This window comes from Leptodactylus fuscus, chromosome 1, assembly GCF_031893055.1.
Source record: "Leptodactylus fuscus isolate aLepFus1 chromosome 1, aLepFus1.hap2, whole genome shotgun sequence".
Lineage (NCBI taxonomy): Eukaryota > Metazoa > Chordata > Amphibia > Anura > Leptodactylidae > Leptodactylus > Leptodactylus fuscus.
In genome coordinates this window covers 95209326-95229325 of record NC_134265.1, presented here as the reverse complement: position 1 = coordinate 95229325, position 20000 = coordinate 95209326, and the positions used below count along the sequence as shown (strand labels likewise).

The following is a 20000-nucleotide window of genomic DNA, read 5'->3' as shown; positions in this document are numbered from 1 at the left end:
ACTCCAACAGGAGCAGTGCAAGAGCTGGGGGCGGCCCTTATACCCACAGGTGTTGTTCAGCAACCAGTCACAGGCCGCAGCCGCCCTCTTTCAAAAGGGCTGGGCGCAAGGTCTGCGCAGGGCTAAGAAACCATCCCGGGGGTGAAAGAAAGAGCAAGCTGGACCAGAGCCCATTGTCCAGGAGTCGGCTAAGGAAGAAGTTGAGATGGTTGCCCGTGCCTGGAAGCGAAGCTGCTTTTCAGTCAGCTTCTCTTTTCTTAGGGCACGTTGTCTGCAAAGATGTTCAGCCTGTGTTGCCCTGTAAATTGGTCTGCAGGTTACTAGCTATGGCTTCCAGCCCGGCGGGAGGCCCAGATACTATGGAAATGAAGCCTGCTATTATTAAAAGTAAGAAGCCACAACGCTGGTGGCCACCACGCCCGCTGCGGCTGCTAAGAGTGATAGCGGTAAGACTGAGAATACTAGGATTTTGCAAGGCCTAAAGAGTGCAAGAGAGAAAGCGAATGTAAAAGAAGCAAGTGTGCAGTGTAAAAAGTGAATGTAAAAATGGCATAGAGGAGAGTGACCCCTGCTGGTGGAAGTGAGGAAAAGCAAAAGCCTACAGCACCTGGTATTCCCAGGCGGTCTCCCATCCAAGTACTAACCAGGCCCGACCCTGCTTAGCTTCCGAGATCAGACGTGTTCAGGGTGGTGTGGCCGTAGGCGGAGACAAACTTCTCACTTACTCCTCTTCTACTTTGCAGCCTGGCTGCTGGCAGCTCTTTGCACTACTTCACGCTAGACCTTTTTCTTCACTTTTTGCCTTCTCTTAAGGGAACTTCATACTCCAACAGGAGCAGTGCAAGAGCTGGGGGCGGCCCTTATACCCACAGGTGTTGTTCAGCAACCAGTCACAGGCCGCAGCCGCCCTCTTTCAAAAGGGCTGGGCGCAAGGTCTGCGCAGGGCTAAGAAACCATCCCGGGGGTGAAAGAAAGAGCAAGCTGGACCAGAGCCCATTGTCCAGGAGTCGGCTAAGGAAGAAGTTGAGATGGTTGCCCGTGCCTGGAAGCGAAGCTGCTTTTCAGTCAGCTTCTCTTTTCTTAGGGCACGTTGTCTGCAAAGATGTTCAGCCTGTGTTGCCCTGTAAATTGGTCTGCAGATTACTAGCTATGGCTTCCAGCCCGGCGGGAGGCCCAGATACTATGGAAATGAAGCCTGCTATTATTAAAAGTAAAAAGCCACAACGCTGGTGGCCACCACGCCCGCTGCGGCTGCTAAGAGTGATAGCGGTAAGACTGAGAATACTAGGATTTTGCAAGGCCTAAAGAGTGCAAGAGAGAAAGCGAATGTAAAAGAAGCAAGTGTGCAGTGTAAAAAGTGAATGTAAAAATGGCATAGAGGAGAGTGACCCCTGCTGGTGGAAGTGAGGAAAAGCAAAAGCCTACAGCACCTGGTATTCCCAGGCGGTCTCCCATCCAAGTACTAACCAGGCCCGACCCTGCTTAGCTTCCGAGATCAGACGAGATCGGGCGTGTTCAGGGTGGTGTGGCCGTAGGCAGAGACAGGCTTCTCACTTACTCCTCTTCTACTTTGCAGCCTGGCTGCTGGCAGCTCTTTGCACTACTTCACGCTAGACCTTTTTCTTCACTTTTTGCCTTCTCTTAAGGGAACTTCATACTCCAACAGGAGCAGTGCAAGAGCTGGGGGCGGCCCTTATACCCACAGGTGTTGTTCAGCAACCAGTCACAGGCCGCAGCCGCCCTCTTTCAAAAGGGCTGGGCGCAAGGTCTGCGCAGGGCTAAGAAACCATCCCGGGGGTGAAAGAAAGAGCAAGCTGGACCAGAGCCCATTGTCCAGGAGTCGGCTAAGGAAGAAGTTGAGATGGTTGCCCGTGCCTGGAAGCGAAGCTGCTTTTCAGTCAGCTTCTCTTTTATTAGGGCGCATTGTCTGCAAAGATGTTCAGCCTGTGTTGCCCTGTAAATTGGTCTGCAGGTTACTAGCTATGGCTTCCAGCCCGGCGGGAGGCCCAGATACTATGGAAATGAAGCCTGCTATTATTAAAAGTAAAAAGCCACAACGCTGGTGGCCACCACGCCCGCTGCGGCTGCTAAGAGTGATAGCGGTAAGACTGAGAATACTAGGATTTTGCAAGGCCTAAAGAGTGCAAGAGAGAAAGCGAATGTAAAAGAAGCAAGTGTGCAGTGTAAAAAGTGAATGTAAAAATGGCATAGAGGAGAGTGACCCCTGCTGGTGGAAGTGAGGAAAAGCAAAAGCCTACAGCACCTGGTATTCCCAGGCGGTCTCCCATCCAAGTACTAACCAGGCCCGACCCTGCTTAGCTTCCGAGATCAGACGAGATCGGGCGTGTTCAGGGTGGTGTGGCCGTAGGCAGAGACAGTCTTCTCACTTACTCCTCTTCTACTTTGCAGCCTGGCTGCTGGCAGCCCTTTGCACTACTTCACGCTAGACCTTTTTCTTCACTTTTTGCCTTCTCTTAAGGGAACTTCATACTCCAACAGGAGCAGTGCAAGAGCTGGGGGCGGCCCTTATACCCACAGGTGTTGTTCAGCAACCAGTCACAGGCCGCAGCCGCCCTCTTTCAAAAGGGCTGGGCGCAAGGTCTGCGCAGGGCTAAGAAACCATCCCGGGGGTGAAAGAAAGAGCAAGCTGGACCAGAGCCCATTGTCCAGGAGTCGGCTAAGGAAGAAGTTGAGATGGTTGCCCGTGCCTGGAAGCGAAGCTGCTTTTCAGTCAGCTTCTCTTTTATTAGGGCGCGTTGTCTGCAAAGATGTTCAGCCTGTGTTGCCCTGTAAATTGGTCTGCAGGTTACTAGCTATGGCTTCCAGCCCGGCGGGAGGCCCAGATACTATGGAAATGAAGCCTGCTATTATTAAAAGTAAAAAGCCACAACGCTGGTGGCCACCACGCCCGCTGCGGCTGCTAAGAGTGATAGCGGTAAGACTGAGAATACTAGGATTTTGCAAGGCCTAAAGAGTGCAAGAGAGAAAGCGAATGTAAAAGAAGCAAGTGTGCAGTGTAAAAAGTGAATGTAAAAATGGCATAGAGGAGAGTGACCCCTGCTGGTGGAAGTGAGGAAAAGCAAAAGCCTACAGCACCTGGTATTCCCAGGCGGTCTCCCATCCAAGTACTAACCAGGCCCGACCCTGCTTAGCTTCCGAGATCAGACGAGATCGGGCGTGTTCAGGGTGGTGTGGCCGTAGGCAGAGACAGGCTTCTCACTTACTCCTCTTCTACTTTGCAGCCTGGCTGCTGGCAGCCCTTTGCACTACTTCACGCTAGACCTTTTTCTTCACTTTTTGCCTTCTCTTAAGGGAACTTCATACTCCAACAGGAGCAGTGCAAGAGCTGGGGGCGGCCCTTATACCCACAGGTGTTGTTCAGCAACCAGTCACAGGCCGCAGCCGCCCTTTTTCAAAAGGGCTGGGCGCAAGGTCTGCGCAGGGCTAAGAAACCATCCCGGGGGTGAAAGAAAGAGCAAGCTGGACCAGAGCCCATTGTCCAGGAGTCGGCTAAGGAAGAAGTTGAGATGGTTGCCCGTGCCTGGAAGCGAAGCTGCTTTTCAGTCAGCTTCTCTTTTCTTAGGGCACGTTGTCTGCAAAGATGTTCAGCCTGTGTTGCCCTGTAAATTGGTCTGCAGGTTACTAGCTATGGCTTCCAGCCCGGCGGGAGGCCCAGATACTATGGAAATGAAGCCTGCTATTATTAAAAGTAAAAAGCCACAACGCTGGTGGCCACCACGCCCGCTGCGGCTGCTAAGAGTGATAGCGGTAAGACTGAGAATACTAGGATTTTGCAAGGCCTAAAGAGTGCAAGAGAGAAAGCGAATGTAAAAGAAGCAAGTGTGCAGTGTAAAAAGTGAATGTAAAAATGGCATAGAGGAGAGTGACCCCTGCTGGTGGAAGTGAGGAAAAGCAAAAGCCTACAGCACCTGGTATTCCCAGGCGGTCTCCCATCCAAGTACTAACCAGGCCCGACCCTGCTTAGCTTCCGAGATCAGACGAGATCGGGCGTGTTCAGGGTGGTGTGGCCGTAGGCAGAGACAGGCTTCTCAATTACTCCTCTTCTACTTTGCAGCCTGGCTGCTGGCAGCCCTTTGCACTACTTCACGCTAGACCTTTTTCTTCACTTTTTGCCTTCTCTTAAGGGAACTTCATACTCCAACAGGAGCAGTGCAAGAGCTGGGGGCGGCCCTTATACCCACAGGTGTTGTTCAGCAACCAGTCACAGGCCGCAGCCGCCCTCTTTCAAAAGGGCTGGGCGCAAGGTCTGCGCAGGGCTAAGAAACCATCCCGGGGGTGAAAGAAAGAGCAAGCTGGACCAGAGCCCATTGTCCAGGAGTCGGCTAAGGAAGAAGTTGAGATGGTTGCCCGTGCCTGGAAGCGAAGCTGCTTTTCAGTCAGCTTCTCTTTTCTTAGGGCACGTTGTCTGCAAAGATGTTCAGCCTGTGTTGCCCTGTAAATTGGTCTGCAGGTTACTAGCTATGGCTTCCAGCCCGGCGGGAGGCCCAGATACTATGGAAATGAAGCCTGCTATTATTAAAAGTAAAAAGCCACAACGCTGGTGGCCACCACGCCCGCTGCGGCTGCTAAGAGTGATAGCGGTAAGACTGAGAATACTAGGATTTTGCAAGGCCTAAAGAGTGCAAGAGAGAAAGCGAATGTAAAAGAAGCAAGTGTGCAGTGTAAAAAGTGAATGTAAAAATGGCATAGAGGAGAGTGACCCCTGCTGGTGGAAGTGAGGAAAAGCAAAAGCCTACAGCACCTGGTATTCCCAGGCGGTCTCCCATCCAAGTACTAACCAGGCCCGACCCTGCTTAGCTTCCGAGATCGGGCGTGTTCAGGGTGGTGTGGCCGTAGGCAGAGACAGGCTTCTCACTTACTCCTCTTCTACTTTGCAGCCTGGCTGCTGGCAGCCCTTTGCACTACTTCACGCTAGACCTTTTTCTTCACTTTTTGCCTTCTCTTAAGGGAACTTCATACTCCAACAGGAGCAGTGCAAGAGCTGGGGGGCGGCCCTTATACCCACAGGTGTTGTTCAGCAACCAGTCACAGGCCGCAGCCGCCCTCTTTCAAAAGGGCTGGGCGCAAGGTCTGCGCAGGGCTAAGAAACCATCCCGGGGGTGAAAGAAAGAGCAAGCTGGACCAGAGCCCATTGTCCAGGAGTCGGCTAAGGAAGAAGTTGAGATGGTTGCCCGTGCCTGGAAGCGAAGCTGCTTTTCAGTCAGCTTCTCTTTTCTTAGGGCACGTTGTCTGCAAAGATGTTCAGCCTGTGTTGCCCTGTAAATTGGTCTGCAGGTTACTAGCTATGGCTTCCAGCCCGGCGGGAGGCCCAGATACTATGGAAATGAAGCCTGCTATTATTAAAAGTAAAAAGCCACAACGCTGGTGGCCACCACGCCCGCTGCGGCTGCTAAGAGTGATAGCGGTAAGACTGAGAATACTAGGATTTTGCAAGGCCTAAAGAGTGCAAGAGAGAAAGCGAATGTAAAAGAAGCAAGTGTGCAGTGTAAAAAGTGAATGTAAAAATGGCATAGAGGAGAGTGACCCCTGCTGGTGGAAGTGAGGAAAAGCAAAAGCCTACAGCACCTGGTATTCCCAGGCGGTCTCCCATCCAAGTACTAACCAGGCCCGACCCTGCTTAGCTTCCGAGATCAGACGTGTTCAGGGTGGTGTGGCCGTAGGCGGAGACAAACTTCTCACTTACTCCTCTTCTACTTTGCAGCCTGGCTGCTGGCAGCTCTTTGCACTACTTCACGCTAGACCTTTTTCTTCACTTTTTGCCTTCTCTTAAGGGAACTTCATACTCCAACAGGAGCAGTGCAAGAGCTGGGGGCGGCCCTTATACCCACAGGTGTTGTTCAGCAACCAGTCACAGGCCGCAGCCGCCCTCTTTCAAAAGGGCTGGGCGCAAGGTCTGCGCAGGGCTAAGAAACCATCCCGGGGGTGAAAGAAAGAGCAAGCTGGACCAGAGCCCATTGTCCAGGAGTCGGCTAAGGAAGAAGTTGAGATGGTTGCCCGTGCCTGGAAGCGAAGCTGCTTTTCAGTCAGCTTCTCTTTTCTTAGGGCACGTTGTCTGCAAAGATGTTCAGCCTGTGTTGCCCTGTAAATTGGTCTGCAGGTTACTAGCTATGGCTTCCAGCCCGGCGGGAGGCCCAGATACTATGGAAATGAAGCCTGCTATTATTAAAAGAAAAAAGCCACAACGCTGGTGGCCACCACGCCCGCTGCGGCTGCTAAGAGTGATAGCGGTAAGACTGAGAATACTAGGATTTTGCAAGGCCTAAAGAGTGCAAGAGAGAAAGCGAATGTAAAAGAAGCAAGTGTGCAGTGTAAAAAGTGAATGTAAAAATGGCATAGAGGAGAGTGACCCCTGCTGGTGGAAGTGAGGAAAAGCAAAAGCCTACAGCACCTGGTATTCCCAGGCGGTCTCCCATCCAAGTACTAACCAGGCCCGACCCTGCTTAGCTTCCGAGATCAGACGAGATCGGGCGTGTTCAGGGTGGTGTGGCCGTAGGCAGAGACAGGCTTCTCAATTACTCCTCTTCTACTTTGCAGCCTGGCTGCTGGCAGCCCTTTGCACTACTTCACGCTAGACCTTTTTCTTCACTTTTTGCCTTCTCTTAAGGGAACTTCATACTCCAACAGGAGCAGTGCAAGAGCTGGGGGCGGCCCTTATACCCACAGGTGTTGTTCAGCAACCAGTCACAGGCCGCAGCCGCCCTCTTTCAAAAGGGCTGGGCGCAAGGTCTGCGCAGGGCTAAGAAACCATCCCGGGGGTGAAAGAAAGAGCAAGCTGGACCAGAGCCCATTGTCCAGGAGTCGGCTAAGGAAGAAGTTGAGATGGTTGCCCGTTCCTGGAAGCGAAGCTGCTTTTCAGTCAGCTTCTCTTTTATTAGGGCGCGTTGTCTGCAAAGATGTTCAGCCTGTGTTGCCCTGTAAATTGGTCTGCAGGTTACTAGCTATGGCTTCCAGCCCGGCGGGAGGCCCAGATACTATGGAAATGAAGCCTGCTATTATTAAAAGTAAAAAGCCACAACGCTGGTGGCCACCACGCCCGCTGCGGCTGCTAAGAGTGATAGCGGTAAGACTGAGAATACTAGGATTTTGCAAGGCCTAAAGAGTGCAAGAGAGAAAGCAAATGTAAAAGAAGCAAGTGTGCAGTGTAAAAAGTGAATGTAAAAATGGCATAGAGGAGAGTGACCCCTGCTGGTGGAAGTGAGGAAAAGCAAAAGCCTACAGCACCTGGTATTCCCAGGCGGTCTCCCATCCAAGTACTAACCAGGCCCGACCCTGCTTAGCTTCCGAGATCAGACGAGATCGGGCGTGTTCAGGGTGGTGTGGCCGTAGGCAGAGACAGGCTTCTCACTTACTCCTCTTCTACTTTGCAGCCTGGCTGCTGGCAGCCCTTTGCACTACTTCACGCTAGACCTTTTTCTTCACTTTTTGCCTTCTCTTAAGGGAACTTCATACTCCAACAGGAGCAGTGCAAGAGCTGGGGGCGGCCCTTATACCCACAGGTGTTGTTCAGCAACCAGTCACAGGCCGCAGCCGCCCTCTTTCAAAAGGGCTGGGCGCAAGGTCTGCGCAGGGCTAAGAAACCATCCCGGGGGTGAAAGAAAGAGCAAGCTGGACCAGAGCCCATTGTCCAGGAGTCGGCTAAGGAAGAAGTTGAGATGGTTGCCCGTGCCTGGAAGCGAAGCTGCTTTTCAGTCAGCTTCTCTTTTCTTAGGGCACGTTGTCTGCAAAGATGTTCAGCCTGTGTTGCCCTGTAAATTGGTCTGCAGGTTACTAGCTATGGCTTCCAGCCCGGCGGGAGGCCCAGATACTATGGAAATGAAGCCTGCTATTATTAAAAGTAAAAAGCCACAACGCTGGTGGCCACCACGCCCGCTGCGGCTGCTAAGAGTGATAGCGGTAAGACTGAGAATACTAGGATTTTGCAAGGCCTAAAGAGTGCAAGAGAGAAAGCGAATGTAAAAGAAGCAAGTGTGCAGTGTAAAAAGTGAATGTAAAAATGGCATAGAGGAGAGTGACCCCTGCTGGTGGAAGTGAGGAAAAGCAAAAGCCTACAGCACCTGGTATTCCCAGGCGGTCTCCCATCCAAGTACTAACCAGGCCCGACCCTGCTTAGCTTCCGAGATCAGACGAGATCGGGCGTGTTCAGGGTGGTGTGGCCGTAGGCAGAGACAGGCTTCTCACTTACTCCTCTTCTACTTTGCAGCCTGGCTGCTGGCAGCCCTTTGCACTACTTCACGCTAGACCTTTTTCTTCACTTTTTGCCTTCTCTTAAGGGAACTTCATACTCCAACAGGAGCATTGCAAGAGCTGGGGGGCGGCCCTTATACCCACAGGTGTTGTTCAGCAACCAGTCACAGGCCGCAGCTGCCCTCTTTCAAAAGGGCTGGGCGCAAGGTCTGCGCAGGGCTAAGAAACCATCCTGGGGGTGAAAGAAAGAGCAAGCTGGACCAGAGCCCATTGTCCAGGAGTCGGCTAAGGAATAAGTTGAGATGGTTGCCCGTGCCTGGAAGCGAAGCTGCTTTTCAGTCAGCTTCTCTTTTCTTAGGGCGCGTTGTCTGCAAAGATGTTCAGCCTGTGTTGCCCTGTAAATTGGTCTGCAGGTTACTAGCTATGGCTTCCAGCCCGGCGGGAGGCCCAGATACTATGGAAATGAAGCCTGCTATTATTAAAAGTAAAAAGCCACAACGCTGGTGGCCACCACGCCCGCTGCGGCTGCTAAGAGTGATAGCGGTAAGACTGAGAATACTAGGATTTTGCAAGGCCTAAAGAGTGCAAGAGAGAAAGCGAATGTAAAAGAAGCAAGTGTGCAGTGTAAAAAGTGAATGTAAAAATGGCATAGAGGAGAGTGACCCCTGCTGGTGGAAGTGAGGAAAAGCAAAAGCCTACAGCACCTGGTATTCCCAGGCGGTCTCCCATCCAAGTACTAACCAGGCCCGACCCTGCTTAGCTTCCGAGATCAGACGAGATCGGGCGTGTTCAGGGTGGTGTGGCCGTAGGCAGAGACAGGCTTCTCACTTACTCCTCTTCTACTTTGCAGCCTGGCTGCTGGCAGCCCTTTGCACTACTTCACGCTAGACCTTTTTCTTCACTTTTTGCCTTCTCTTAAGGGAACTTCATACTCCAACAGGAGCAGTGCAAGAGCTGGGGGCGGCCCTTATACCCACAGGTGTTGTTCAGCAACCAGTCACAGGCCGCAGCCGCCCTCTTTCAAAAGGGCTGGGCGCAAGGTCTGCGCAGGGCTAAGAAACCATCCCGGGGGTGAAAGAAAGAGCAAGCTGGACCAGAGCCCATTGTCCAGGAGTCGGCTAAGGAAGAAGTTGAGATGGTTGCCCGTGCCTGGAAGCGAAGCTGCTTTTCAGTCAGCTTCTCTTTTATTAGGGCGCGTTGTCTGCAAAGATGTTCAGCCTGTGTTGCCCTGTAAATTGGTCTGCAGGTTACTAGCTATGGCTTCCAGCCCGGCGGGAGGCCCAGATACTATGGAAATGAAGCCTGCTATTATTAAAAGTAAAAAGCCACAACGCTGGTGGCCACCACGCCCGCTGCGGCTGCTAAGAGTGATAGCGGTAAGACTGAGAATACTAGGATTTTGCAAGGCCTAAAGAGTGCAAGAGAGAAAGCGAATGTAAAAGAAGCAAGTGTGCAGTGTAAAAAGTGAATGTAAAAATGGCATAGAGGAGAGTGACCCCTGCTGGTGGAAGTGAGGAAAAGCAAAAGCCTACAGCACCTGGTATTCCCAGGCGGTCTCCCATCCAAGTACTAACCAGGCCCGACCCTGCTTAGCTTCCGAGATCAGGCGTGTTCAGGGTGGTGTGGCCGTAGGCAGAGACAGGCTTCTCACTTACTCCTCTTCTACTTTGCAGCCTGGCTGCTGGCAGCCCTTTGCACTACTTCACGCTAGACCTTTTTCTTCACTTTTTGCCTTCTCTTAAGGGAACTTCATACTCCAACAGGAGCATTGCAAGAGCTGGGGGGCGGCCCTTATACCCACAGGTGTTGTTCAGCAACCAGTCACAGGCCGCAGCTGCCCTCTTTCAAAAGGGCTGGGCGCAAGGTCTGCGCAGGGCTAAGAAACCATCCTGGGGGTGAAAGAAAGAGCAAGCTGGACCAGAGCCCATTGTCCAGGAGTCGGCTAAGGAATAAGTTGAGATGGTTGCCCGTGCCTGGAAGCGAAGCTGCTTTTCAGTCAGCTTCTCTTTTCTTAGGGCGCGTTGTCTGCAAAGATGTTCAGCCTGTGTTGCCCTGTAAATTGGTCTGCAGGTTACTAGCTATGGCTTCCAGCCCGGCGGGAGGCCCAGATACTATGGAAATGAAGCCTGCTATTATTAAAAGTAAAAAGCCACAACGCTGGTGGCCACCACGCCCGCTGCGGCTGCTAAGAGTGATAGCGGTAAGACTGAGAATACTAGGATTTTGCAAGGCCTAAAGAGTGCAAGAGAGAAAGCGAATGTAAAAGAAGCAAGTGTGCAGTGTAAAAAGTGAATGTAAAAATGGCATAGAGGAGAGTGACCCCTGCTGGTGGAAGTGAGGAAAAGCAAAAGCCTACAGCACCTGGTATTCCCAGGCGGTCTCCCATCCAAGTACTAACCAGGCCCGACCCTGCTTAGCTTCCGAGATCAGACGAGATCGGGCGTGTTCAGGGTGGTGTGGCCGTAGGCAGAGACAGGCTTCTCACTTACTCCTCTTCTACTTTGCAGCCTGGCTGCTGGCAGCCCTTTGCACTACTTCACGCTAGACCTTTTTCTTCACTTTTTGCCTTCTCTTAAGGGAACTTCATACTCCAACAGGAGCAGTGCAAGAGCTGGGGGCGGCCCTTATACCCACAGGTGTTGTTCAGCAACCAGTCACAGGCCGCAGCCGCCCTCTTTCAAAAGGGCTGGGCGCAAGGTCTGCGCAGGGCTAAGAAACCATCCCGGGGGTGAAAGAAAGAGCAAGCTGGACCAGAGCCCATTGTCCAGGAGTCGGCTAAGGAAGAAGTTGAGATGGTTGCCCGTGCCTGGAAGCGAAGCTGCTTTTCAGTCAGCTTCTCTTTTCTTAGGGCACGTTGTCTGCAAAGATGTTCAGCCTGTGTTGCCCTGTAAATTGGTCTGCAGGTTACTAGCTATGGCTTCCAGCCCGGCGGGAGGCCCAGATACTATGGAAATGAAGCCTGCTATTATTAAAAGTAAGAAGCCACAACGCTGGTGGCCACCACGCCCGCTGCGGCTGCTAAGAGTGATAGCGGTAAGACTGAGAATACTAGGATTTTGCAAGGCCTAAAGAGTGCAAGAGAGAAAGCGAATGTAAAAGAAGCAAGTGTGCAGTGTAAAAAGTGAATGTAAAAATGGCATAGAGGAGAGTGACCCCTGCTGGTGGAAGTGAGGAAAAGCAAAAGCCTACAGCACCTGGTATTCCCAGGCGGTCTCCCATCCAAGTACTAACCAGGCCCGACCCTGCTTAGCTTCCGAGATCAGACGTGTTCAGGGTGGTGTGGCCGTAGGCAGAGACAGGCTTCTCACTTACTCCTCTTCTACTTTGCAGCCTGGCTGCTGGCAGCTCTTTGCACTACTTCACGCTAGACCTTTTTCTTCACTTTTTGCCTTCTCTTAAGGGAACTTCATACTCCAACAGGAGCAGTGCAAGAGCTGGGGGCGGCCCTTATACCCACAGGTGTTGTTCAGCAACCAGTCACAGGCCGCAGCCGCCCTCTTTCAAAAGGGCTGGGCGCAAGGTCTGCGCAGGGCTAAGAAACCATCCCGGGGGTGAAAGAAAGAGCAAGCTGGACCAGAGCCCATTGTCCAGGAGTCGGCTAAGGAAGAAGTTGAGATGGTTGCCCGTGCCTGGAAGCGAAGCTGCTTTTCAGTCAGCTTCTCTTTTCTTAGGGCACGTTGTCTGCAAAGATGTTCAGCCTGTGTTGCCCTGTAAATTGGTCTGCAGGTTACTAGCTATGGCTTCCAGCCCGGCGGGAGGCCCAGATACTATGGAAATGAAGCCTGCTATTATTAAAAGTAAAAAGCCACAACGCTGGTGGCCACCACGCCCGCTGCGGCTGCTAAGAGTGATAGCGGTAAGACTGAGAATACTAGGATTTTGCAAGGCCTAAAGAGTGCAAGAGAGAAAGCGAATGTAAAAGAAGCAAGTGTGCAGTGTAAAAAGTGAATGTAAAAATGGCATAGAGGAGAGTGACCCCTGCTGGTGGAAGTGAGGAAAAGCAAAAGCCTACAGCACCTGGTATTCCCAGGCGGTCTCCCATCCAAGTACTAACCAGGCCCGACCCTGCTTAGCTTCCGAGATCAGACGAGATCGGGCGTGTTCAGGGTGGTGTGGCCGTAGGCAGAGACAGGCTTCTCACTTACTCCTCTTCTACTTTGCAGCCTGGCTGCTGGCAGCCCTTTGCACTACTTCACGCTAGACCTTTTTCTTCACTTTTTGCCTTCTCTTAAGGGAACTTCATACTCCAACAGGAGCAGTGCAAGAGCTGGGGGCGGCCCTTATACCCACAGGTGTTGTTCAGCAACCAGTCACAGGCCGCAGCCGCCCTCTTTCAAAAGGGCTGGGCGCAAGGTCTGCGCAGGGCTAAGAAACCATCCCGGGGGTGAAAGAAAGAGCAAGCTGGACCAGAGCCCATTGTCCAGGAGTCGGCTAAGGAAGAAGTTGAGATGGTTGCCCGTGCCTGGAAGCGAAGCTGCTTTTCAGTCAGCTTCTCTTTTCTTAGGGCACGTTGTCTGCAAAGATGTTCAGCCTGTGTTGCCCTGTAAATTGGTCTGCAGGTTACTAGCTATGGCTTCCAGCCCGGCGGGAGGCCCAGATACTATGGAAATGAAGCCTGCTATTATTAAAAGTAAAAAGCCACAACGCTGGTGGCCACCACGCCCGCTGCGGCTGCTAAGAGTGATAGCGGTAAGACTGAGAATACTAGGATTTTGCAAGGCCTAAAGAGTGCAAGAGAGAAAGCGAATGTAAAAGAAGCAAGTGTGCAGTGTAAAAAGTGAATGTAAAAATGGCATAGAGGAGAGTGACCCCTGCTGGTGGAAGTGAGGAAAAGCAAAAGCCTACAGCACCTGGTATTCCCAGGCGGTCTCCCATCCAAGTACTAACCAGGCCCGACCCTGCTTAGCTTCCGAGATCAGACGAGATCGGGCGTGTTCAGGGTGGTGTGGCCGTAGGCAGAGACAGGCTTCTCACTTACTCCTCTTCTACTTTGCAGCCTGGCTGCTGGCAGCCCTTTGCACTATTTCACGCTAGACCTTTTTCTTCACTTTTTGCCTTCTCTTAAGGGAACTTCATACTCCAACAGGAGCATTGCAAGAGCTGGGGGGCGGCCCTTATACCCACAGGTGTTGTTCAGCAACCAGTCACAGGCCGCAGCTGCCCTCTTTCAAAAGGGCTGGGCGCAAGGTCTGCGCAGGGCTAAGAAACCATCCTGGGGGTGAAAGAAAGAGCAAGCTGGACCAGAGCCCATTGTCCAGGAGTCGGCTAAGGAATAAGTTGAGATGGTTGCCCGTGCCTGGAAGCGAAGCTGCTTTTCAGTCAGCTTCTCTTTTCTTAGGGCGCGTTGTCTGCAAAGATGTTCAGCCTGTGTTGCCCTGTAAATTGGTCTGCAGGTTACTAGCTATGGCTTCCAGCCCGGCGGGAGGCCCAGATACTATGGAAATGAAGCCTGCTATTATTAAAAGTAAAAAGCCACAACGCTGGTGGCCACCACGCCCGCTGCGGCTGCTAAGAGTGATAGCGGTAAGACTGAGAATACTAGGATTTTGCAAGGCCTAAAGAGTGCAAGAGAGAAAGCGAATGTAAAAGAAGCAAGTGTGCAGTGTAAAAAGTGAATGTAAAAATGGCATAGAGGAGAGTGACCCCTGCTGGTGGAAGTGAGGAAAAGCAAAAGCCTACAGCACCTGGTATTCCCAGGCGGTCTCCCATCCAAGTACTAACCAGGCCCGACCCTGCTTAGCTTCCGAGATCAGACGAGATCGGGCGTGTTCAGGGTGGTGTGGCCGTAGGCAGAGACAGGCTTCTCACTTACTCCTCTTCTACTTTGCAGCCTGGCTGCTGGCAGCCCTTTGCACTACTTCACGCTAGACCTTTTTCTTCACTTTTTGCCTTCTCTTAAGGGAACTTCATACTCCAACAGGAGCAGTGCAAGAGCTGGGGGCGGCCCTTATACCCACAGGTGTTGTTCAGCAACCAGTCACAGGCCGCAGCCGCCCTCTTTCAAAAGGGCTGGGCGCAAGGTCTGCGCAGGGCTAAGAAACCATCCCGGGGGTGAAAGAAAGAGCAAGCTGGACCAGAGCCCATTGTCCAGGAGTCGGCTAAGGAAGAAGTTGAGATGGTTGCCCGTGCCTGGAAGCGAAGCTGCTTTTCAGTCAGCTTCTCTTTTATTAGGGCGCGTTGTCTGCAAAGATGTTCAGCCTGTGTTGCCCTGTAAATTGGTCTGCAGGTTACTAGCTATGGCTTCCAGCCCGGCGGGAGGCCCAGATACTATGGAAATGAAGCCTGCTATTATTAAAAGTAAAAAGCCACAACGCTGGTGGCCACCACGCCCGCTGCGGCTGCTAAGAGTGATAGCGGTAAGACTGAGAATACTAGGATTTTGCAAGGCCTAAAGAGTGCAAGAGAGAAAGCGAATGTAAAAGAAGCAAGTGTGCAGTGTAAAAAGTGAATGTAAAAATGGCATAGAGGAGAGTGACCCCTGCTGGTGGAAGTGAGGAAAAGCAAAAGCCTACAGCACCTGGTATTCCCAGGCGGTCTCCCATCCAAGTACTAACCAGGCCCGACCCTGCTTAGCTTCCGAGATCAGACGAGATCGGGCGTGTTCAGGGTGGTGTGGCCGTAGGCAGAGACAGGCTTCTCACTTACTCCTCTTCTACTTTGCAGCCTGGCTGCTGGCAGCCCTTTGCACTACTTCACGCTAGACCTTTTTCTTCACTTTTTGCCTTCTCTTAAGGGAACTTCATACTCCAACAGGAGCATTGCAAGAGCTGGGGGGCGGCCCTTATACCCACAGGTGTTGTTCAGCAACCAGTCACAGGCCGCAGCTGCCCTCTTTCAAAAGGGCTGGGCGCAAGGTCTGCGCAGGGCTAAGAAACCATCCTGGGGGTGAAAGAAAGAGCAAGCTGGACCAGAGCCCATTGTCCAGGAGTCGGCTAAGGAATAAGTTGAGATGGTTGCCCGTGCCTGGAAGCGAAGCTGCTTTTCAGTCAGCTTCTCTTTTCTTAGGGCGCGTTGTCTGCAAAGATGTTCAGCCTGTGTTGCCCTGTAAATTGGTCTGCAGGTTACTAGCTATGGCTTCCAGCCCGGCGGGAGGCCCAGATACTATGGAAATGAAGCCTGCTATTATTAAAAGTAAAAAGCCACAACGCTGGTGGCCACCACGCCCGCTGCGGCTGCTAAGAGTGATAGCGGTAAGACTGAGAATACTAGGATTTTGCAAGGCCTAAAGAGTGCAAGAGAGAAAGCGAATGTAAAAGAAGCAAGTGTGCAGTGTAAAAAGTGAATGTAAAAATGGCATAGAGGAGAGTGACCCCTGCTGGTGGAAGTGAGGAAAAGCAAAAGCCTACAGCACCTGGTATTCCCAGGCGGTCTCCCATCCAAGTACTAACCAGGCCCGACCCTGCTTAGCTTCCGAGATCAGACGAGATCGGGCGTGTTCAGGGTGGTGTGGCCGTAGGCAGAGACAGGCTTCTCACTTACTCCTCTTCTACTTTGCAGCCTGGCTGCTGGCAGCCCTTTGCACTACTTCACGCTAGACCTTTTTCTTCACTTTTTGCCTTCTCTTAAGGGAACTTCATACTCCAACAGGAGCAGTGCAAGAGCTGGGGGCGGCCCTTATACCCACAGGTGTTGTTCAGCAACCAGTCACAGGCCGCAGCCGCCCTCTTTCAAAAGGGCTGGGCGCAAGGTCTGCGCAGGGCTAAGAAACCATCCCGGGGGTGAAAGAAAGAGCAAGCTGGACCAGAGCCCATTGTCCAGGAGTCGGCTAAGGAAGAAGTTGAGATGGTTGCCCGTGCCTGGAAGCGAAGCTGCTTTTCAGTCAGCTTCTCTTTTCTTAGGGCACGTTGTCTGCAAAGATGTTCAGCCTGTGTTGCCCTGTAAATTGGTCTGCAGGTTACTAGCTATGGCTTCCAGCCCGGCGGGAGGCCCAGATACTATGGAAATGAAGCCTGCTATTATTAAAAGTAAGAAGCCACAACGCTGGTGGCCACCACGCCCGCTGCGGCTGCTAAGAGTGATAGCGGTAAGACTGAGAATACTAGGATTTTGCAAGGCCTAAAGAGTGCAAGAGAGAAAGCGAATGTAAAAGAAGCAAGTGTGCAGTGTAAAAAGTGAATGTAAAAATGGCATAGAGGAGAGTGACCCCTGCTGGTGGAAGTGAGGAAAAGCAAAAGCCTACAGCACCTGGTATTCCCAGGCGGTCTCCCATCCAAGTACTAACCAGGCCCGACCCTGCTTAGCTTCCGAGATCAGACGTGTTCAGGGTGGTGTGGCCGTAGGCAGAGACAGGCTTCTCACTTACTCCTCTTCTACTTTGCAGCCTGGCTGCTGGCAGCTCTTTGCACTACTTCACGCTAGACCTTTTTCTTCACTTTTTGCCTTCTCTTAAGGGAACTTCATACTCCAACAGGAGCAGTGCAAGAGCTGGGGGCGGCCCTTATACCCACAGGTGTTGTTCAGCAACCAGTCACAGGCCGCAGCCGCCCTCTTTCAAAAGGGCTGGGCGCAAGGTCTGCGCAGGGCTAAGAAACCATCCCGGGGGTGAAAGAAAGAGCAAGCTGGACCAGAGCCCATTGTCCAGGAGTCGGCTAAGGAAGAAGTTGAGATGGTTGCCCGTGCCTGGAAGCGAAGCTGCTTTTCAGTCAGCTTCTCTTTTCTTAGGGCACGTTGTCTGCAAAGATGTTCAGCCTGTGTTGCCCTGTAAATTGGTCTGCAGGTTACTAGCTATGGCTTCCAGCCCGGCGGGAGGCCCAGATACTATGGAAATGAAGCCTGCTATTATTAAAAGTAAAAAGCCACAACGCTGGTGGCCACCACGCCCGCTGCGGCTGCTAAGAGTGATAGCGGTAAGACTGAGAATACTAGGATTTTGCAAGGCCTAAAGAGTGCAAGAGAGAAAGCGAATGTAAAAGAAGCAAGTGTGCAGTGTAAAAAGTGAATGTAAAAATGGCATAGAGGAGAGTGACCCCTGCTGGTGGAAGTGAGGAAAAGCAAAAGCCTACAGCACCTGGTATTCCCAGGCGGTCTCCCATCCAAGTACTAACCAGGCCCGACCCTGCTTAGCTTCCGAGATCAGACGAGATCGGGCGTGTTCAGGGTGGTGTGGCCGTAGGCAGAGACATGCTTCTCACTTACTCCTCTTCTACTTTGTAGCCTGGCTGCTGGCAGCTCTTTGCACTACTTCACGCTAGACCTTTTTCTTCACTTTTTGCCTTCTCTTAAGGGAACTTCATACTCCAACAGGAGCAGTGCAAGAGCTGGGGGCGGCCCTTATACCCACAGGTGTTGTTCAGCAACCAGTCACAGGCCGCAGCCGCCCTCTTTCAAAAGGGCTGGGCGCAAGGTCTGCGCAGGGCTAAGAAACCATCCCGGGGGTGAAAGAAAGAGCAAGCTGGACCAGAGCCCATTGTCCAGGAGTCGGCTAAGGAAGAAGTTGAGATGGTTGCCCGTGCCTGGAAGCGAAGCTGCTTTTCAGTCAGCTTCTCTTTTATTAGGGCGCATTGTCTGCAAAGATGTTCAGCCTGTGTTGCCCTGTAAATTGGTCTGCAGGTTACTAGCTATGGCTTCCAGCCCGGCGGGAGGCCCAGATACTATGGAAATGAAGCCTGCTATTATTAAAAGTAAAAAGCCACAACGCTGGTGGCCACCACGCCCGCTGCGGCTGCTAAGAGTGATAGCGGTAAGACTGAGAATACTAGGATTTTGCAAGGCCTAAAGAGTGCAAGAGAGAAAGCGAATGTAAAAGAAGCAAGTGTGCAGTGTAAAAAGTGAATGTAAAAATGGCATAGAGGAGAGTGACCCCTGCTGGTGGAAGTGAGGAAAAGCAAAAGCCTACAGCACCTGGTATTCCCAGGCGGTCTCCCATCCAAGTACTAACCAGGCCCGACCCTGCTTAGCTTCCGAGATCAGACGAGATCGGGCGTGTTCAGGGTGGTGTGGCCGTAGGCAGAGACAGGCTTCTCACTTACTCCTCTTCTACTTTGCAGCCTGGCTGCTGGCAGCCCTTTGCACTACTTCACGCTAGACCTTTTTCTTCACTTTTTGCCTTCTCTTAAGGGAACTTCATACTCCAACAGGAGCAGTGCAAGAGCTGGGGGCGGCCCTTATACCCACAGGTGTTGTTCAGCAACCAGTCACAGGCCGCAGCCGCCCTCTTTCAAAAGGGCTGGGCGCAAGGTCTGCGCAGGGCTAAGAAACCATCCCGGGGGTGAAAGAAAGAGCAAGCTGGACCAGAGCCCATTGTCCAGGAGTCGGCTAAGGAAGAAGTTGAGATGGTTGCCCGTGCCTGGAAGCGAAGCTGCTTTTCAGTCAGCTTCTCTTTTCTTAGGGCACGTTGTCTGCAAAGATGTTCAGCCTGTGTTGCCCTGTAAATTGGTCTGCAGGTTACTAGCTATGGCTTCCAGCCCGGCGGGAGGCCCAGATACTATGGAAATGAAGCCTGCTATTATTAAAAGTAAAAAGCCACAACGCTGGTGGCCACCACGCCCGCTGCAGCTGCTAAGAGTGATAGCGGTAAGACTGAGAATACTAGGATTTTGCAAGGCCTAAAGAGTGCAAGAGAGAAAGCGAATGTAAAAGAAGCAAGTGTGCAGTGTAAAAAGTGAATGTAAAAATGGCATAGAGGAGAGTGACCCCTGCTGGTGGAAGTGAGGAAAAGCAAAAGCCTACAGCACCTGGTATTCCCAGGCAGACTCCCATCCAAGTACTAACCAGGCCCGACCCTGCTTAGCTTCCGAGATCAGACGAGATCGGGCGTGTTCAGGGTGGTGTGGCCGTAGGCAGAGACAGGCTTCTCAATTACTCCTCTTCTACTTTGCAGCCTGGCTGCTGGCAGCCCTTTGCACTACTTCACGCTAGACCTTTTTCTTCACTTTTTGCCTTCTCTTAAGGGAACTTCATACTCCAACAGGAGCAGTGCAAGAGCTGGGGGCGGCCCTTATACCCACAGGTGTTGTTCAGCAACCAGTCACAGGCCGCAGCCGCCCTCTTTCAAAAGGGCTGGGCGCAAGGTCTGCGCAGGGCTAAGAAACCATCCCGGGGGTGAAAGAAAGAGCAAGCTGGACCAGAGCCCATTGTCCAGTAGTCGGCTAAGGAAGAAGTTGAGATGGTTGCCCGTGCCTGGAAGCGAAGCTGCTTTTCAGTCAGCTTCTCTTTTCTTAGGGCGCGTTGTCTGCAAAGATGTTCAGCCTGTGTTGCCCTGTAAATTGGTCTGCAGGTTACTAGCTATGGCTTCCAGCCCGGCGGGAGGCCCAGATACTATGGAAATGAAGCCTGCTATTATTAAAAGTAAAAAGCCACAACGCTGGTGGCCACCACGCCCGCTGCGGCTGCTAAGAGTGATAGCGGTAAGACTGAGAATACTAGGATTTTGCAAGGCCTAAAGAGTGCAAGAGAGAAAGCGAATGTAAAAGAAGCAAGTGTGCAGTGTAAAAAGTGAATGTAAAAATGGCATAGAGGAGAGTGACCCCTGCTGGTGGAAGTGAGGAAAAGCAAAAGCCTACAGCACCTGGTATTCCCAGGCAGACTCCCATCCAAGTACTAACCAGGCCCGACCCTGCTTAGCTTCCGAGATCAGACGAGATCGGGCGTGTTCAGGGTGGTGTGGCCGTAGGCAGAGACAGGCTTCTCAATTACTCCTCTTCTACTTTGCAGCCTGGCTGCTGGCAGCCCTTTGCACTACTTCACGCTAGACCTTTTTCTTCACTTTTTGCCTTCTCTTAAGGGAACTTCATACTCCAACAGGAGCAGTGCAAGAGCTGGGGGCGGCCCTTATACCCACAGGTGTTGTTCAGCAA

The 20000-nt window shown here is 52.2% G+C and overlaps 18 non-coding genes and 6 pseudogenes across 18 annotated transcripts; all 24 read right to left on the bottom strand.

Moving 5' to 3' along the window:
- Positions 1-595: 595 nt before the first annotated feature.
- Positions 596-704, bottom strand: LOC142190445 (5S ribosomal RNA; annotated as a pseudogene).
- A 714-nt stretch (positions 705-1418) lies between these two features.
- On the bottom strand, positions 1419-1537 carry LOC142190355 (5S ribosomal RNA). The gene has a single exon (XR_012714240.1). It is a non-coding gene; the product is annotated as a 5S ribosomal RNA (ribosomal RNA).
- Positions 1538-2251: 714 nt separating this feature from the next.
- Positions 2252-2370, bottom strand: LOC142190343 (5S ribosomal RNA). The gene has a single exon (XR_012714239.1). It is a non-coding gene; the product is annotated as a 5S ribosomal RNA (ribosomal RNA).
- Positions 2371-3084: 714 nt separating this feature from the next.
- LOC142190332 (5S ribosomal RNA) lies at positions 3085-3203 on the bottom strand. Its single transcript, XR_012714235.1, has one exon. It is a non-coding gene; the product is annotated as a 5S ribosomal RNA (ribosomal RNA).
- A 714-nt stretch (positions 3204-3917) lies between these two features.
- On the bottom strand, positions 3918-4036 carry LOC142190320 (5S ribosomal RNA). Its single transcript, XR_012714234.1, has one exon. It is a non-coding gene; the product is annotated as a 5S ribosomal RNA (ribosomal RNA).
- A 714-nt stretch (positions 4037-4750) lies between these two features.
- On the bottom strand, positions 4751-4859 carry LOC142190323 (5S ribosomal RNA; annotated as a pseudogene).
- Positions 4860-5574: 715 nt separating this feature from the next.
- Positions 5575-5683, bottom strand: LOC142190444 (5S ribosomal RNA; annotated as a pseudogene).
- Positions 5684-6397: 714 nt separating this feature from the next.
- Positions 6398-6516, bottom strand: LOC142190309 (5S ribosomal RNA). The gene has a single exon (XR_012714226.1). It is a non-coding gene; the product is annotated as a 5S ribosomal RNA (ribosomal RNA).
- A 714-nt stretch (positions 6517-7230) lies between these two features.
- On the bottom strand, positions 7231-7349 carry LOC142190297 (5S ribosomal RNA). The gene has a single exon (XR_012714219.1). It is a non-coding gene; the product is annotated as a 5S ribosomal RNA (ribosomal RNA).
- A 714-nt stretch (positions 7350-8063) lies between these two features.
- On the bottom strand, positions 8064-8182 carry LOC142190285 (5S ribosomal RNA). Its single transcript, XR_012714207.1, has one exon. It is a non-coding gene; the product is annotated as a 5S ribosomal RNA (ribosomal RNA).
- Positions 8183-8897: 715 nt separating this feature from the next.
- LOC142190274 (5S ribosomal RNA) lies at positions 8898-9016 on the bottom strand. The gene has a single exon (XR_012714196.1). It is a non-coding gene; the product is annotated as a 5S ribosomal RNA (ribosomal RNA).
- Positions 9017-9730: 714 nt separating this feature from the next.
- LOC142190356 (5S ribosomal RNA) lies at positions 9731-9839 on the bottom strand (annotated as a pseudogene).
- A 715-nt stretch (positions 9840-10554) lies between these two features.
- Positions 10555-10673, bottom strand: LOC142190261 (5S ribosomal RNA). The gene has a single exon (XR_012714185.1). It is a non-coding gene; the product is annotated as a 5S ribosomal RNA (ribosomal RNA).
- Positions 10674-11387: 714 nt separating this feature from the next.
- Positions 11388-11496, bottom strand: LOC142190443 (5S ribosomal RNA; annotated as a pseudogene).
- A 714-nt stretch (positions 11497-12210) lies between these two features.
- LOC142190249 (5S ribosomal RNA) lies at positions 12211-12329 on the bottom strand. Its single transcript, XR_012714174.1, has one exon. It is a non-coding gene; the product is annotated as a 5S ribosomal RNA (ribosomal RNA).
- A 714-nt stretch (positions 12330-13043) lies between these two features.
- LOC142190238 (5S ribosomal RNA) lies at positions 13044-13162 on the bottom strand. The gene has a single exon (XR_012714163.1). It is a non-coding gene; the product is annotated as a 5S ribosomal RNA (ribosomal RNA).
- A 715-nt stretch (positions 13163-13877) lies between these two features.
- LOC142190226 (5S ribosomal RNA) lies at positions 13878-13996 on the bottom strand. Its single transcript, XR_012714152.1, has one exon. It is a non-coding gene; the product is annotated as a 5S ribosomal RNA (ribosomal RNA).
- A 714-nt stretch (positions 13997-14710) lies between these two features.
- LOC142190215 (5S ribosomal RNA) lies at positions 14711-14829 on the bottom strand. The gene has a single exon (XR_012714142.1). It is a non-coding gene; the product is annotated as a 5S ribosomal RNA (ribosomal RNA).
- A 715-nt stretch (positions 14830-15544) lies between these two features.
- Positions 15545-15663, bottom strand: LOC142190203 (5S ribosomal RNA). Its single transcript, XR_012714131.1, has one exon. It is a non-coding gene; the product is annotated as a 5S ribosomal RNA (ribosomal RNA).
- A 714-nt stretch (positions 15664-16377) lies between these two features.
- Positions 16378-16486, bottom strand: LOC142190441 (5S ribosomal RNA; annotated as a pseudogene).
- A 714-nt stretch (positions 16487-17200) lies between these two features.
- LOC142190192 (5S ribosomal RNA) lies at positions 17201-17319 on the bottom strand. The gene has a single exon (XR_012714120.1). It is a non-coding gene; the product is annotated as a 5S ribosomal RNA (ribosomal RNA).
- Positions 17320-18033: 714 nt separating this feature from the next.
- Positions 18034-18152, bottom strand: LOC142190180 (5S ribosomal RNA). The gene has a single exon (XR_012714109.1). It is a non-coding gene; the product is annotated as a 5S ribosomal RNA (ribosomal RNA).
- A 714-nt stretch (positions 18153-18866) lies between these two features.
- On the bottom strand, positions 18867-18985 carry LOC142190094 (5S ribosomal RNA). Its single transcript, XR_012714029.1, has one exon. It is a non-coding gene; the product is annotated as a 5S ribosomal RNA (ribosomal RNA).
- Positions 18986-19699: 714 nt separating this feature from the next.
- On the bottom strand, positions 19700-19818 carry LOC142190093 (5S ribosomal RNA). Its single transcript, XR_012714028.1, has one exon. It is a non-coding gene; the product is annotated as a 5S ribosomal RNA (ribosomal RNA).
- Between the last annotated feature and the right edge of the window lie 182 nt (positions 19819-20000).